The 16867-nt window shown below is 36.5% G+C and overlaps 1 long non-coding RNA gene across 1 annotated transcript; it reads right to left on the bottom strand.

The window, feature by feature from the left end:
• Positions 1-763: 763 nt before the first annotated feature.
• LOC125271468 lies at positions 764-12372 on the bottom strand. Its single transcript, XR_007185632.1, has 3 exons — positions 12093-12372; positions 8720-8785; positions 764-1566 (listed from the first exon to the last, which is right to left on the bottom strand). It is a non-coding gene; the product is annotated as an uncharacterized LOC125271468 (long non-coding RNA).
• Between the last annotated feature and the right edge of the window lie 4495 nt (positions 12373-16867).

The following is a 16867-nucleotide window of genomic DNA, read 5'->3' as shown; positions in this document are numbered from 1 at the left end:
TATAGTGCCGTCATGTTTCACAGAATTCCAACTCACCACATACAGCGGAGAGCTTGGTTAGCTGCTTTGAACAAGAATCCAAAAACACCGTTGCTGTTCGCAACAGTCACACTTGCACCACCAATTGCTGTTTGCCCTTGTTCTTTCGCCGGCTCCGGTCTGTTCTGGTTCGTATGTTTTTTCCCTCTCACGGTCCATAAGAGCTAATTCCTCCTCCGTGTACTCGGGTTCAAACAGATATGGCTCTGGGTCCGCTACAAACAAGTCATAATCATCTACAAAGTCCGCCATTGCAAATGATATCTTGCAGTTTGATAATAGCACAGGTGGTAAAAGTCACGTTGGTTCTATTGACGGAAATGAGAGGGAGCGGGGGCCGGTGAGAGGACTTTTCACGAGTGAAGATATTACTGCGCCAAGTCAAAGTGCTCCCGAGCACTTGCTATGGTATTCCGCCATACAATATAGTTATCCATTTTACATGCTTAGAAAAGCGCAACGTTTTGTTTTGTGTCACCGTCCTAGGTCGAGTTACACTACTCGAGTAACTGTATTTAAATAGGGAAAACGTGGAGGTGTTTGGTAGCTTCTCTGCTTGGCCCCTATTGAATGAACTGGGCTAAGCTAAGTGCTAACAAAGTTTCGCCGCAAGACAGAGCGATTTAGTGCACGCACTGAGACGAGAGAGGTATGTATCAACTCGTCTTAGTTAAGGGAATAACATAGTTTAATATGAAAAAACGGTGGAGTATCCCTTTAATAATATGCATGACGCAGGAAGTCCAAAGAGATATTTTTAATAAGAGAATGCTCGCAAGGAAAATAACACATACTACATTAACTAAGCGATCAGAACCGACAAAGGAATGAGCAAAACAGGGAGTACTGATACACAGAGAACTAAACATATAGGTGGGATTAATTAGTAACCAAGGTAACAAACAAGGAGAACTTGTTGACTATAGAAACAGGAACTAAACCACAAGAAAAGAGGGGGCTTTGGTGAAGGATGTGGAAAACATAGAGCAGGTGAAGGGCAGGGAATTAGAAGAGATTGCCATAGCGGAGATAAGGGAGGGAGGAGCCAAGGTGGAGCCCTGAAAGACCTCTTGGGAAGAGCCTTGGGGCAGACAGATGGAGACCTCTGTGGAATCGAAGGTGATCAATGGTCCAGTACGACATCGCAGGACAGCGAGTTCTAAGCGATGCTGCTGGCTTGAGTGGACAAGGCGATGTCAAGGGTCCTGCAGAACAGGGTGACACCAAAGGGAGTGAGGACCGAGGTGGAACCGGAGAGAAGGAGGAGCCCGGTGGAGGCAAAGAGATGGAGCTGAAGTCCAAAAACCAGGATAACGAGAGACCAAGGTGGAGCTGAGGGAGCGTAGAGCCAAGGCAGAGCCAAATTAATGGGCCTGGAAGCCCAAGGTGAAGCCAGGGGATCCACTTCATAGCATTGCACTGGTGGTGAGGGGGTCTGAGGTGGAGCCAATGAGCTGGGAGGAGTCAGCAGCATGGACGAAGCCGAAGAGCTGAGAGGAATCAGTAAAACAGGTGAGTCTTGGGAGTCTGATGGAGCCAGCAGTAATGGTGACAATAGGTTGGGCAGGGACCGGATCATCCAAGATGTAGAATCCCATAGGAAAGAAAAATCAAAAGTGAGATCTCTTTAACATCTCAAATGTTTTTGCTAGACATAAATGAGGTTATTTCAACATCAAATGGAGACTTTTGCTTGAGTCTCCTGCTTCTCACACTTGTCTCCTGAGACAAAAACTCTAACACTCTCACAATGGTCTCCTTTAAAGTTTTAAAAGAGATCTCAACAACATCATCACACACTGTGCTCAGACTTTTCTCCTCAGCTAGAGACACTGGATCTCTCACACTTGTCTTTTCTGAAGTTTCAAAAGAGATCTCAATAATATCACACACTGTGCTCAGACTTTTGTCCTTAGCTGACTTTGGTGTTCTCACATTTGTCTCCTCTAAGTTTTAAAAGTGATCAACATCTTTACAATGTGTATACCAAGTTAAATGTCTCAATGTGAACTCAAACTTTTCTATCATATACTATGTATTAACAATCAAATTAGTCAAGGATTGGGTCATAAGCCATTTAATGAGCCTTTCAGCAAAGAAAGTGCATGGATACCTTCCCTGTAGCAATTTTCCTGATAACGGCATCTGGTACATTAAGTACTACTTTCTTATTGTATCTACAATTAAGAGTAACATTAACCTCATTTCTGCATATTTTCACTCTTAATATAGGCTTAAATGCTGAAATTATGGACTTTTTTTTTTTTACTTTATTGGTGCACAATTTGTTAAGTTGTTGAGATCTCATGTAAACTTTAAGAGGAGACAAATGTGAGAGGTCCAGTGTCTTTAGCTAAGGAGATAAACCTGAGCACAGTCTGTTATGTTGTTGAGGTCTCTTCTAAAACTTCAGAGAAGACAAGTGTTAGACCATTGGAGTCTTTAGTTTAGGAGAAAAATCTTAGAACACTGTGGGATGTTGCTGAGATTTCTTCTGAAACTTCAGAGAAGACAAGAGTGAGAGCCCCCGAGTCTCTAGCTGAGGAGAAAAGTCTGAGCACAGTGTCTTATGTTACTGAGATCTCTTCTAAAACTTTAAAAAAGACCATTGTGAGTGTTGAGATTTTGTCTCAGGAGACAAGTGTGAGAAGCAGGAGACTCAAGCAAAAGTCTCCATTTGATGTTAATTTAACCTCATTTATGTCTAGCAGAAACATTTGAGATGTTAACATTTTTTTTCTGCCCTTTGGGTAGCTTCTATCTCATTCATGCACACAGTTTCAATCAAGCACAATACACGCGTTCTCATATTTGAAATTTAGTGTAAGACAGTGTTTTGTTGCACAATTACTTAACAGAGGAAAACATGACCTATATTTGCACAAGACAAACTTTACAATGTTAAAAGAAAAGAAAAAAAGTTTATGCAACAATGAGGCACTGGTACACTATTAAATTTGTTAAAAAGAAAGTATCTATCTTAGCCTAAACATCTCACACTTGTCTAATCCCTTGTTTGGAATATGCGCTGCATATACAATGCTGGGAATCGAAGATAAATTTAAATGAGTATCCCTTTATATTTATATTCTGAAATGTATAATGCTATTTAAATAATAGTTTCAGTATTTACAATATTAGTAAAAATTTTAAATTTAACATGTTTCTCCTAAAATCAAATTGAACACAAAAACTTCTTAACTTCTTAGAATAGTCTTAAAAGTTAGTCATCTAATTTTTTTCTTTTACTTTTTTTTTTTTTTTTTTTTTTTTTTTTTACTTCAAGCCTGGTAATAACATTTTAAAGTCAGTTGCATAAAAAGGTATATCTGTTTAATTTGAATCAGGAACGTAAGACTGATTGCCCTTTGGTTAACTGCTACTTAGTCAAACTAGTTCTTAAGTTAATATGTTAATATGTTAATAATAAGTTATATGTTAATAATAAGTTAATAATACCAGAAGACAAAACTGATACCTAAATGAGACACGTAAGAGAATAATCAGCTCTTAGTGTCCCGAGCTTAGAGAAAGCTCTGTCAGAACCATAGCCTTGTGGACAGCACATCAACATCAACATTTTGGACTGCTTTCTCTCAGAACTTTCTCATGTCTCAGTTGTGTCTACTTTTATTTCTCTTAAGGCATTTTAGGAACATCTGAGACAGTGTTGATACTACAATGAGAGATATTTTAGAATTTTACTGGCTCACTGGTGGTGTCTCACTGGAGCTAACTTCTCGCTGGACCTATCGATAAGTTCAGGACAGACACAATGTCACGTTAAAACTCTATGTAACCTATAGGCTATATAAAACCAAGTGCGTTTGTTGGGTGACAACCTTTGCAAGTGTAATGGAACTTGATTTGTGACGTGTACAATGTGTTTTGCTACTTTAAGTGCATTTTAAGTTATATTTTTGGGCATTTTGCCTTTATTGGAGAGGACAATCAAGAAGAGACAGGAAACTATAGGGGAGGAGAGATGGGCACAGGATCAGGAAAGGACTGGGACTGGAACTCGGTTCGCCCAAAACGCTGTCGTGCTATATGTCGGACCACTGCCCACAAAGCTATGGCTCCAACATTTTAGTGCATTTTTAATGTGAAATTAACTGATGTGCCAAGCTGAAAGTTGGTAAGGGGAACTGTGTGAAGAGTTTTGACAAAGTGACTGAGTACTGAGAAATGAGTCCTAGAGATTTAAAAAAAAAAAAAAAAAGATAAAATTAATTAATTCTCTCCAAACATAATTTTTTCAAATTCACAACATTAAAATATTTACAAATAATTTTTCTAAAACGTTAAAGGGTTAGTTCACCCAAAATGAAAATAATGTCATTTATTACTCACCCTCATGTCATTCTACACCCGTAAGGCCTTCATTCCTCTTCAGAACACAAATTAAGATATTTAAATCTGACGGCTCAGTGTGGCCTGCATTCACAGCAACGACATTTCCTCTCTCAAGATTCATTAATGTACTAAAAACATATTTAAAACAGTTCATGCGAGTTCAGTAGTTCTATCTTAATATTATAAAGCGACGAGAATATTTTTGTGCGCCAAAAAAACCCCAAATAACAACTTTTCAACAATATAGCGATGGGCCGATTTCAAAACACTGCTTCGGATTTTTGCAAATCGAATCTGTGACTCGAGTGCCAAAGTCACGTGATTTCAGCAGTTTAGCCGTTTGATAGGAGATCCGAGTCACTGATTCGATTCATAAAGCTCCGAAGCAGTGTTTTGAAATCGGCCCATCACTATATTGTTGAAAAGTCTTTATTTTGGGGTTTTTTGGCGCACAAAAAGTATTCTCGTCGCTTTATAATATTAAAGTAGAACTACTGAACTCGCATGAACTGTTTTAAATATGTTTTAATTATGTTTTTTTTTTTTTTTTGCTCAAGGGCACCTCAGTTGTGGGTAATGAGAGTAAAAGAGAGCGCTGTTCATTTACTCCCCTGACCTACATTTCCTACCAGTACTGAAACTCGAACCCCCGACCTTTGGGTTACAAGTCCAACTCTCTAACCATTAGGTTAACATGATAACATATGTCTTTTGTATGTCTTGGAACGTTTCACCAAGAAAAACAGCAATATATATATATATATATATATATATATATATATATATATATATATATATATATATATATTTATACAACAGTTCTGTCTGGTTCTCGAATCTGATTGGCTGATAGCCATGCCATATTTCAGTGATAACAGCACACCTACTGCATTTTCACCGTTTGTATCACTCCGCTTGAAGTGACCGTCATGGCGGCCGATCAAATCAACCGTAATTTTTACAAATACTACTTCTTGTACCACGAACTGTAGTTTTAATAGTTTTTTAGGCGAGAATGTAGTTGTTTACACCTGAAATATGTGACTCATATTTAATAACAGCGCCTATTTTACAATTTGTTTTGACGTTTTCGGAGATGCGAGCTCGAGTGCGTCAGCGGCCGTTCAGTGCTTCTGTAACCGCCGAGAACAGCTTCATCCCGGCCAGTGCCTCAGGGATTTGCCGCTGGCTCTTATAGTGGTTAAACATGAGACATAATTCAATTTGAGTACATAGAACGGGCAATCTTTGGTCTTATTAATCTATTATTTGTTCCAGAGCAAGTCGAATTGTGCTATATTAAATTTGATAATAATAAACGTTACGTTACATCCTTATTTAGCACATTGGCTACAACTAGACGGGACATATCAGACTCTTCTCCGCTCTTCAAATACGTAAAACATTAAACTTTATAAACATATGGTTTTTTGAGTAAAGAAAACACTTTACAATTTTTTTTTCAAACATCAGATCTTTATTTACCTTTGCATTGCACAGAGGAGATGTCCAAACTTGCGCACTTTATTCAGGAGGTGAGGCAGATAAATGAGGCTTGATTGACAGTTTGAGGATCCAATGGAGTTAGGAGGTTTTGTCACAAGCTCTTTAAAATCCTTTTCATTCGTTAAATATTTGTAAAACCCACATACAAGCGTAAATGGTGACCTAATTATTTTTTTTTTTTTAATAACTAGTGCTTTATGTTTGACTGAACTGTACAATTGTGCTTATTTGTTGTTCTAAATATTATTGTTAATAAATATGATTTTATATAAATATGTCCATTAAGTAATATGGATTGAGTGAACATTACATTAATACGCCATTAGATGGCGGCAACACTTTACAGGAGAATGAGTCAGTGAAGCACAAGAGACTTTTAAATTGAAAGGAACTTTTGCAAAAGGAAGTTGTTTTAGCGCTGTGGCGTAATGGATGTTATGGAAAATTCCCAAACTGTAATAAAGGACAAATACAAAGATCGCTTTCCTCAGCGGACATTCAAACGGACTTGTATAAAGGATATAATATTATGGACATCGACTTGAAGAATGAATGTAATGCAATATACCAGACACAGGTAATAGCCTACTCTCTCTCTCTCTCTCTCTCTCTCTCTCTCTCTCTAATACTGTACAAAATTCAATTTGTTTCAATGAAGCGACTCAACGTTCCTTCGTTACTAGTTCTAAAGTGACGTTTTAGAGTTAGTAACGGAGGCTTGGTTCAACTGACGACTTGAGTTTTGAAACGTTCCTTCGTTACTAGTTCTGAAGTGACGTTTTAGAATTAGTAACGGAGGCTTGGTCCAACTGTCAAATTGAGATTTGAATCCGTGGCGGAAGGAAGTAGTGCTGCACAAAAGAGGGTTTTAAAGACACTCCGTTGTTGTTCTTATTTATTTACACACTCGTGCCGTTGAACTGTTGTATAAACGTAGCTCGTAGCCGTGCGATATGGCTGTATATCAGCACGCTGTGATTACCTACGGCACTCGGCCTGCGGCCTCGTGCCTACGGACGAATCACAGCGTGCTGATATACAGCCATATCGCACGGCTACTCGTGTGATATTGCTCATATATATATATATATATATATTATTGCTGTTTTTCTTAGTGAAACGTTCCAAAACATGACATCACAAATGACAAAATGGCATGTTGAATATTTTAGACAAATTCTTGATAGATGAGACCACAAACAACTTCCAGAATAGGCTACACTTGTCACATTTCACTCTAAATTGTTCACTCTAAAAAGCAGGGGCTTTTAAAAAATAACAGTTATCATATGGTAGATGCATCTGCTGCAATTCATGCAGTAGGATACATGAAAATGGATATTTCATGAGAAGGGACATGAGAAGGGAGAAGGGACACGATACATATTTTTGCACAAGATGTTACAATGTAATTTCATGCAATGCGAGTTATTAAGATACAGTAACTCTACTGTGAACAAGTAAAGGAATTACAAAAAATAAATTATAAAAAATTGAGTGTTCTGTATCAGAGTAGCTGTCTTATGTACACAGGACGAGTAAAGGCGCAGTCACATTTACCGTTGTTCAGTGAAATCCTGTCATTTCAATAGAAATTCTTGAAATCAAGAATTCCACATGTGGGCGAAAGATTACCCCACGCAGATTTCACATCGGGTTCAAGCTGGTCAAGCAAAATCGCCGCATTGACCAACAGACAGCTGCTTAGTTTGAAAGTAACTTCTGTGGGTGATGTGGTTCATACATTGCTACTCTCCACTATTGATAATGCACAATGGACCATTTTTGTTAACATGACCATGCCTTAAGACAGAAAAAAATATTACAATTTATGTTATATATATAAAAACATTCTTTGGTGGACCCACATAAGTCTCTATTTTGCATTAATCAATGCAGTGTAAAGTGGTAGACACTGCAGGTTTGCTCAAATGTTTGCAAGCAGGACCCAAGCAGGAAGCAAGCTACAGTACCCATCTTATCAAAACTAAACACACTCTAAGGCAATGAATATTCAAAGAGGAACAAAGTGGAACAGTATTTAAGTGAGGGCAAACTGAGAACACAACAAGGAAAGATTGTTTTTTTTTTTTCCTCCAAGCATAGAAATCTTCAGTTGCCTGCCAGCATGGAACTTCTGGCTGAAAATGTTTCAGCAAACACGCAAATGAAGTCACAACAACAGCATGTCCTAAAACAGATCTGGAGTGGATCACTGACTGATCTCTACACAGTATTGGACAGTGATATTACAAAAATATAAAGAACTATAAAACAGGCCCGGTTTGCAGACAGGATGGAAGTAGGCAAGGTGACGCACAGGAACTAGATTTTGCTGAGTGTGTTACAGTTTGTTGTGAAGATTATAGACTTCAGTGACCTATTAATAAGCAGGGATTACTCATACATACTGTACCCTGACGGTGTAAAGGAATAGTAGCTCATTCGAGTGGTTCTCAACTGGTGAGTCACAAACCAAAAATAAGTCACAGGTCTGTTCTAAAAGGGTCACGGTTAACATGGAAAACACAATGCTAAATGCATTTAAATATAACTAACCATAGTATATTGGGAGGAAAGCAAAATAAATAGGCATATTGCAAATAGGAATCTTTTAAAATGCACGAGGAAAAAAAACCTTCTCCTACATTTTATTATTAATGACAAAAAACAAGAATCCAGTCAAACTACAATATTTTGTTACAAATGTATGTGACTTTGCAGAAGCTAGCCAAATTAGGTCCTTATCCTCCTAACTATGCATGGCAAAAGAAAATGACTCAGACTACATCACAATTTTAGTATTGTGTTACCTTACCTCTTCATGTTCAGTTTCAAATCAGGGTCCTGCCACAGTTGAGAACTGTCCTATAAGACATGTGACCTTCAACAGAGTAAAAAAAAGAATCCTATAAATATCATCATCTCTTCAGTGTATTTTCATTTTACATACATAAACTAACACAACAAAATTAACAACAGTAAATAGAGCTACAATTTCCCATTTCATTTACATTTCCCACAAGTCCCCTAATGAGGACTGATCTGGACCAATCAGTAATTTGTATGTCTGTACAGAAATCCATTTGAATTTTAAACCACATAATATATACAGTACTTGGCCAGATTAAGTAGTACCAAATAACACAACTTATAAAACATATCATATTTTATAATAGGCCTACAATTTATTATCTACAGATCTAAATCTACAGATAATACGTAATTCAGCCAGTCATTATTACTTGCATCACTAATGATAAGGGTTTAGTTTTTCTGCATCCCACACACAGCTATTGTAAATAAACACGATAATATTAAGTTGAAAATGTGAAAAGAAAGAGAACCTGGAGTGATAAGAGAGCCCTTAAACTAGAACAGTTCTGGACAGCATTGTACACATTTTTACGGTCATTATTCACAAACATTTCACTGCAGAACGTACAACTGATCAAGCAGATTCCACAATTCCACAGAGTCGAGTATTAAGTACTTTTAAAACTACTCCTGAGTATAAGTTGAAGCTGTTTGTGCATGTCTGGGTGACAGATGCTTGTTTTATTGGATTCTTTCATGCTTGTTTATGGGAGTGGTGCATGTGTGTCAGTGTGAGTGCTGCTCTTTTGCAAATAAGAACTGGATGAGTCTCCATCCCACTCCCTCCTGTCAGATTAAGAGCAGATGAGAGTGTGATGGTGAAAGTTGGAAGGAATAAACCTGATTAGAATATTAGACTGAGTTGCCGAAGACTACCGAGCAAGTCTAGCAGCTAAGGCTGCGCAGTTTGTGATACAAAAAAGTACCTCAGAACCAAAAATTCAAAATGGTATTTGGCAGTTCGGACAGTATGACATGAAATGTAAAAGCAGAGTTTAGCAGAGAATTAATGCATGATTTAAAAAAATGTGATCATTTAATGTGTTAAATAATAATAATAATTTAATAAATAATAATAATAAATATTGTTATACTGTAAAGTATGAAATAATATTGAGGCATCCATTTATTATCAGTATTGAGGTACCAGGGAGTGGTATCATACTGAATTCAAAATAGTGGCATCAAGCCTGGTTTCCTAGCCAACAACACACACACACACACACACACACAAACACACTTTCTGCACTTTTACATTTTCAAAAAACATTACTTATTATTATTTATAAGCTGTTTTTCTCATGGGGACAAAAAAAATGTCCCCACAAGGACAAGGATTTCGGATATTGCCAACTTTGTGGGGAAATTTTGTCTAACGTCAGGTACACCTGAACACACACACACACACACACACACACACACATATTTCAAAACACTCTCAGTTGGTATTACTGATGTGATAACTTCTGAAGAACTGGAGGACTGCAGGGGATAAGAAACACATGTCTACAAACTAATATGTATCTTAATATCTCTCTTATAAACTATTTAATTATTTTAATAATTTAGATAAGCCATAAAACATTTGAGAAGCTTTTACGGAAAGTGATTTATTTTGTTTCCCATCTCTCTCTCCTTGTTTCACTTTCCCCATTTCTCTCTCTCTCTCTCTTTCTCTGTTTCACTCCATCTTTCTATTTCTAGGCCTTATTTCCACTTGGAATGAGGTATGACTTCATGATTCCACTGACATAACTTGGGCGATATGAGTACTAAATAATTTCCACATTTCTTAGGAATGGCATAATAGAAGTAATTCACTCCATCAATCTATCTCCCAGAAGCGTGTGTGAGAGAAAGAAATATAGTGTGAATATGGAGAGTGAGTGTGTGTGTGTGTCATATTTTACAGTTACAGTTAATAAAATACAATAATGAAATATAATGCCTTCTTTGAATCAGATAATAAAAAATATAATAATTTGATTCCAAGAACACAAACACACACACACACACACACACACACTATAGAGAGAGTTAATCAGATAAAACAAAATGCTGCATGATATAGTCTACATAAGTGGCAAGCATTTTTAAATGCACACACACACAGAATTTTGGCACACTATTGGGATCAGGGTGGCCTGTGTGTACTTGAGAGCTTGAGACGCCACTAAACTCAAACCACATGTTTGGAAGAATGTGTGAGAGAGGCAGACAGAGGGAGGAAAAAACACCTTACTCTGCTGTTGATGTTGCCAAATCTAATGCTCTCTCTGTACAATCTCCTGCACTTTTGAAGCTGTCCACAGCTCATAAAGTCAGAAAAACTGCAATTCCCATAAGGCTCAGCTACAGCCTGGGCAAGCTGCTTACAATCACCAGAAGTACAGAAGGCATATATCAACCTGAGCATCAAAAACATGTATCCGCCCAACTATTGAGCTCATATAATTAATAACAATCATTAATGATGACAAGTAAATAGCAGAATTTGATTTTACAACATTTTAGGCACTTTTCAGTCTAATAAACTATCAATAATAAACTAAACAATTAAAATCAATTACAAATTTGACAGTGCGTACATAATTCTGAGCATCACAGATGTACTGGAATATATAAGAGTTTGATTCCAAAACGTTATAAATCCATTTTGACTAATTTGAGTAAAAGTGTGTTTTCTTTACCAAGAAAGCAGCAAGATGAAAACCACTATTTTCTATTTCATTCACATTCACATTCACATAGCATCTTTTGGTTATATAAACATTAAAAATTCAAATCTAGATTTTGATTTTCAAAGGTTTTATAAAAACAGATTCCAAAATGCAATAAATCCATGATACGTTTTTTTTTTTTTTTTTTTTTTCAAAATGCAATTAATCCATCAATATAAAAGTTATTTTTCATATTGAAAATACACAACAAAGTAAGTTGATTCACATATATGACAGCCTCTGAACTTTGTCAATACTAATCTTATATACAGGCATTTGACTAAAAATACATTCAGTCGTCGCTCCCAAAATGAATTCAACGAGTCATCTTGTTAATGTTATAAATGAATTATTTCTCATTGACGATTAAAGAGTATCTGGCGCCACCGCACGGTTAAAATAAACACATTTGTCGAGTACATTGGTATTAAAAACGGCTTTTAAAAACTGTTCATGATTCAGTTTTGGGGACCGTGACAGAAGTTTGATGCTGTCGTGGAACAAGCAACAGCCGCCGGCATTGTTCCTCCTCCCGACTCTAGTGCCTCATCTTCTTAATCTCCTCACGTAAATGATTACATTTCGATGACTTACGTTTCTTCCACACCGCAGAAACCACCACAGGTTCATCAATGCCGTCAAAATTATTCATTTTTCTGTTTTTGTTGATCACAAAGTACAAAGCAGATAGGGAAACTAGGATGCCGGCATTCAGAGAGCCGCCATTTCTGTTTACAATGCGTGGAATGGAGCGCTGTGATTGGTTGAGCGGATATATCGCGTTCTGCAGAGAAAGGAGACTGGCTTTTGTCGCGTTTTAGAAAGAAAGGGAGAAAACATGACTGAATAACACAACGGATATCGCATTTTGTGCAAAATTAATAAGTGACTTTTCAATACCGACCAGATACAATACTGATTTTTTTGTCAGAAACTCAACTCAAAAATGGCGTTTATCGCGTTTTGGAACCAAACTCTTATTATAATGGAATAAATAATATGGAATAAATAACTGCATTTAAAAAATTAAATAATTCTTATTTTATTTTATTTTATTCATTTTAAAAGTGTGCCATTTGATTTAAATTATTTTCCATCCAATAATCCAGTGGTTCTCAACCAGGGGCTGTGCACCCACTAAGAAAGGTTCAGCAAACTACCATAATGACTTGAAAGTTGATATATTAAAATAATCAACCTGTAATTCAAATTTAAATATAAAAAACTAAAAAAAAAAACTAACTAAAAAAAAACTAAACTCAAGATGTAAACAGCAATCATAATAAAATATCGTTGTATCTCCTGAAACCTCATATCTTCATCATTTTCATTATTGTTTTGTATCATTACTATAGGGTAGGCCTATATGTCGAACTTCACATGACCAAACCGGAAAACTGGTCTCATTGCATCTGCTTGTCAGAGAAAGTGTTAACAGCAGTATGAACTGACAGCATATCTACAGACTTTTAAGGAAATCAACGAAACTATATATGTAGGGCTATATACGTAGGGCTATTTTGTAGCGAGTAGTGAGATTTTGGCCAAATGACAAAAAAAACTGTGTGCCCACATAGCTACAATAAATTTCATAACCTGTAAATTGGTGAAAACGCAATGATGCACTTACTGCCTCAGATGCTGTCATTCTAATGATGGAAAAAGCACAACATTCGCTGGTCAAAAACTTCCGAAAAATTATTTTGCCTATGTCACAATATGAGGTAAATTCGGCCCTGGATTTAGCAATATGGCGGGTGTAAGGATACTGATTGTTAGAAGGCAGTTGACTCGTGAATGTGAACATGCTTTGTGCAACACATTATTAGCTGTTTGATAATGCAGCCAAGCAAACCGCTAATCATATCAATTACTGTTATGTGTCGACGTTATAAAAAGCCATACCATTGTGCAGAGTTTACCTCAGTAAGTTGACCGAGTGGATCTCGTCTGAGCTCGTGCGAGTGAGTGGAGGCGAGGCTAATTATCATATCCAAAGATCCGTGTATATTAAATGAGGCAAGGGTGTAGAGTTACATTCAAGCTATTTTAAGGCATTAAAAAAATTCACAGGAAAAAACGTCTAAATATGTACATTTGGTGATCAAAGATAAGTTTTAAGGGATAAAATTACTGACTACAGGGGGACTTTCAAGATCTGAGGTGCAGAACTGCAAATTCTGACACTCTCTTAATATTACTATGGGAACTGCAAACAAAAACATTAAACAAGAATGTGGCAAAAGGGCTGTCCTGAAAACATGATAATGTGTAATTTACCCAAAAACAAGCCATAAAACCATACACACATTTACAGTATATAGTGTAACAAAAAGACACACATAGACTTACTGAGGAGCAAGCTGCAATGGTCTGGGAATACTGATGTCATTTAGATGACATCACGGGTGTGGTTAAGATTTTAAGCCCAGAGTTCGTTTTGGTTTATCCCTCAATTACAATCAATTACACATTCCCTTTCTCTTTCACACACATGTAACAAGTGTGGCTGGAACACATACACTGAAAACCTACACCGCAGGTACACAAACAGTGAGAATTACAATGATGCTTTCATCATGGGCTTTGCTGAGTGGAACAAGCTGGGTTGAGTCTGATCAGTTGAGCTTTTATGACAACCGTGTACACACATACATGTGTCATATGAATCTCATTCGTAGCTTATTCTCATTCAGTAACAGAGATATAGATACAGAGAACTGCAAAACTGCATGTTTTGAAAAGATAGTGAAAAATTTTTAATCTGATTGATTCACTCATTTACTGACAGACATATATACATATACATACTTTTTAAAAAGAAATTAATAGGCTAGTTTTATTAAGAAAAGATTAATTAAACTGATAAAAAAAAGTGACAATGACATTCAGAATGTTGCAAAAAATATTATATTTTAAATAAATGTTATTCTTTTGAACTTTCTATTTATCAAAGAATCCTAAAAAAATACAATTTCCACAAATATATTAGGGGAAAAAAACAGTTTTCAACATTGATATTAATAAGAAATATTTTTTGAGCACAAAATCAGCATATTATAATGATATCTAAAGGATCATGTGACACTGAGGACCTGAGGACAGCAACAATCAAGTTTCAGAGGAAGGCAACATCTCTTTTGACTGTGGCCTTTGCTGTGATTGGTTAACATGCTTTTATTTTGCTAAACAGAAATGTTTGCAGTTGGTCTGCAAATGGGCCTGAATGGGGCTGGACTGGTGAAAATGGACAGAATAAAGAATCCACTCGGACATCAACACATCACATCTGAGGCTCATCCCTCATGACACCCATAGATTTATTGACTAATGGTCTAAAAAATACATAATTCATAAGCCTTTGGATGTGAGTTGGTTGCAATAAATTTACATTAATATAAACTTACACAGTAGCCCTGCATAAGTTTGGAGCTATACCCTATAGGTGCACTGTAAACCCGAACAGTACTACTAACTTATAAAGATTGAGTACGCTGCAGTTAAAGTGTGTTAAATCATTGATGCAACTTAAAACAATTACATTTTCTGAATGAGGAGATTAGTTTTATTTTTGTGTAGCTCAACATTTTTGAGTAAACCATACTTAAATCATTATTTTTAAGTTTACTGAGTGATATAAAGTGACGTCATCCATGTCATGTCATTGCAAATGGAAATGGAACTTTAAAAATTAATAAAAAAATGTAAAAGAATTTTGCCATCTCATTTCAGAAGTCTACATACTACTAATATATATACATATGTGTATGCACACAAAATATAAACAGCAAACCAGGAACAAAACAAAACCACACACACTGAAAGCTGAAATACACTTCCAAACATTCCCTTGAATTGATATTTTCCACAGAAGGTCCACAGAAAGTGTGGCAACACACACAGAGAGACATTTGGCTGTCCAAATGCTCCTCAATAAGACACTTGCAAATATTTGAGTACAAGAGAAATGATGAAGACCACTGTGTTTTGGGAAGCCAGCAAACTATATGAGTCTCATTTAAAGGTCCTGGTGCTCTCGTGCACACACACACACACACACACACACACACACACACACACACACACACACACACACACACACACACACACATACTGTGTGTGAGTTTGAGAGAAAGAGAGAGTGCAAGACATCATGAGACTAACTAACATCACAAATGACAAAGAATAACAAACTTTTAGCGTTCAGCACTTGCGTGCTTTTGCTAAACACAACACAAACTCTTCTGATTAATGTTGCAGGAAGGTATTTTTAATTAACTGCTGAAAAGTAGTTTCATGTCAGTGTTGTTTTGAATTTTTATTATTGATGTAAATACCTCTTTAAAATAACAAGAAGAGGAAATACTGTGCCAAGAAAAGGCCTACTTATTTACTAAAGGTTACTCGAATTAATCAATAAAAATATTCCAGATATACACACGCACACACACACATCTACCTCTCCAGTTGAGGTCCTTGTGTGATGGTGAGGCTATGTGTGTGTGTGTGTTTGTATATCAGTCTAAACTGTCTGCTTGAAATAAACTGCCGGTCATAAGTACACACGCTCTCTCTCTCTCCATCAAAATATCAGGAGGAGCTCATGCCGCCTCCAAAGCTGCTTTTGTAACTTCAGAATGCTAATAATGTGGTTGCTAATGATTAAATAGGCTTACTCTTGGGAGCCGTTTGTGGAATGTGAGCCTGAAAGATGTTTAGGCCTGTCAGCAGTGGCCGTAAATGATTAGGCATAACCTAAACACCATCTGAATTAAGCACCAATCAAATCTGTCCATAGCCTATAATCATCAGGGCTATTATAGCACTCCAGAGAGCTCAAATCAAAACAATGAATATATTCATTTACTAGAATCATATAGAAAATCATTGCAAAGTCAAAGAGGGGTGAAATTTAAGGTCATATTGACCATATAAGGGCAAATATTTTCATTCCTTAAAAGAATAGTTCACCCAAAAATTAAAACACTGTAATTTACTCACCTTTATGTCATAACATATCTGTATGGTATTGTTGGTATTAAGTGGGGCAAAAGGTCATTATAAGTATAGTTCATAGTGACCAAAGGTTGTCAGATTCTAAAATGGACAATAAACACACGATCCAACAAAAACACAATAAAAGCAGTCCATACGAATTGTACTTTATATTCCAAGTCTAACAATAGCCACATGATAATTTGTGTGTGTGAGAAACACAGAAAATATTCAGACGAAACAGTAACAAATACATTTTGATCGTTTTTGAGACCCAATCAGTGACTGAAATGGTGCTGTTACATTAGTGTTTCTCAAATGACAGGTTTTGACTATGTCAGTGTCTATTTCGTGCATACAACATGGATAAGCTA

Source organism: Megalobrama amblycephala, linkage group LG7, assembly GCF_018812025.1.
Source record: "Megalobrama amblycephala isolate DHTTF-2021 linkage group LG7, ASM1881202v1, whole genome shotgun sequence".
Classification (NCBI taxonomy): domain Eukaryota; kingdom Metazoa; phylum Chordata; class Actinopteri; order Cypriniformes; family Xenocyprididae; genus Megalobrama; species Megalobrama amblycephala.
The sequence above is the reverse complement of the archived record's forward strand: the minus strand, read 5'-3'. Positions and strand labels throughout refer to the sequence as shown.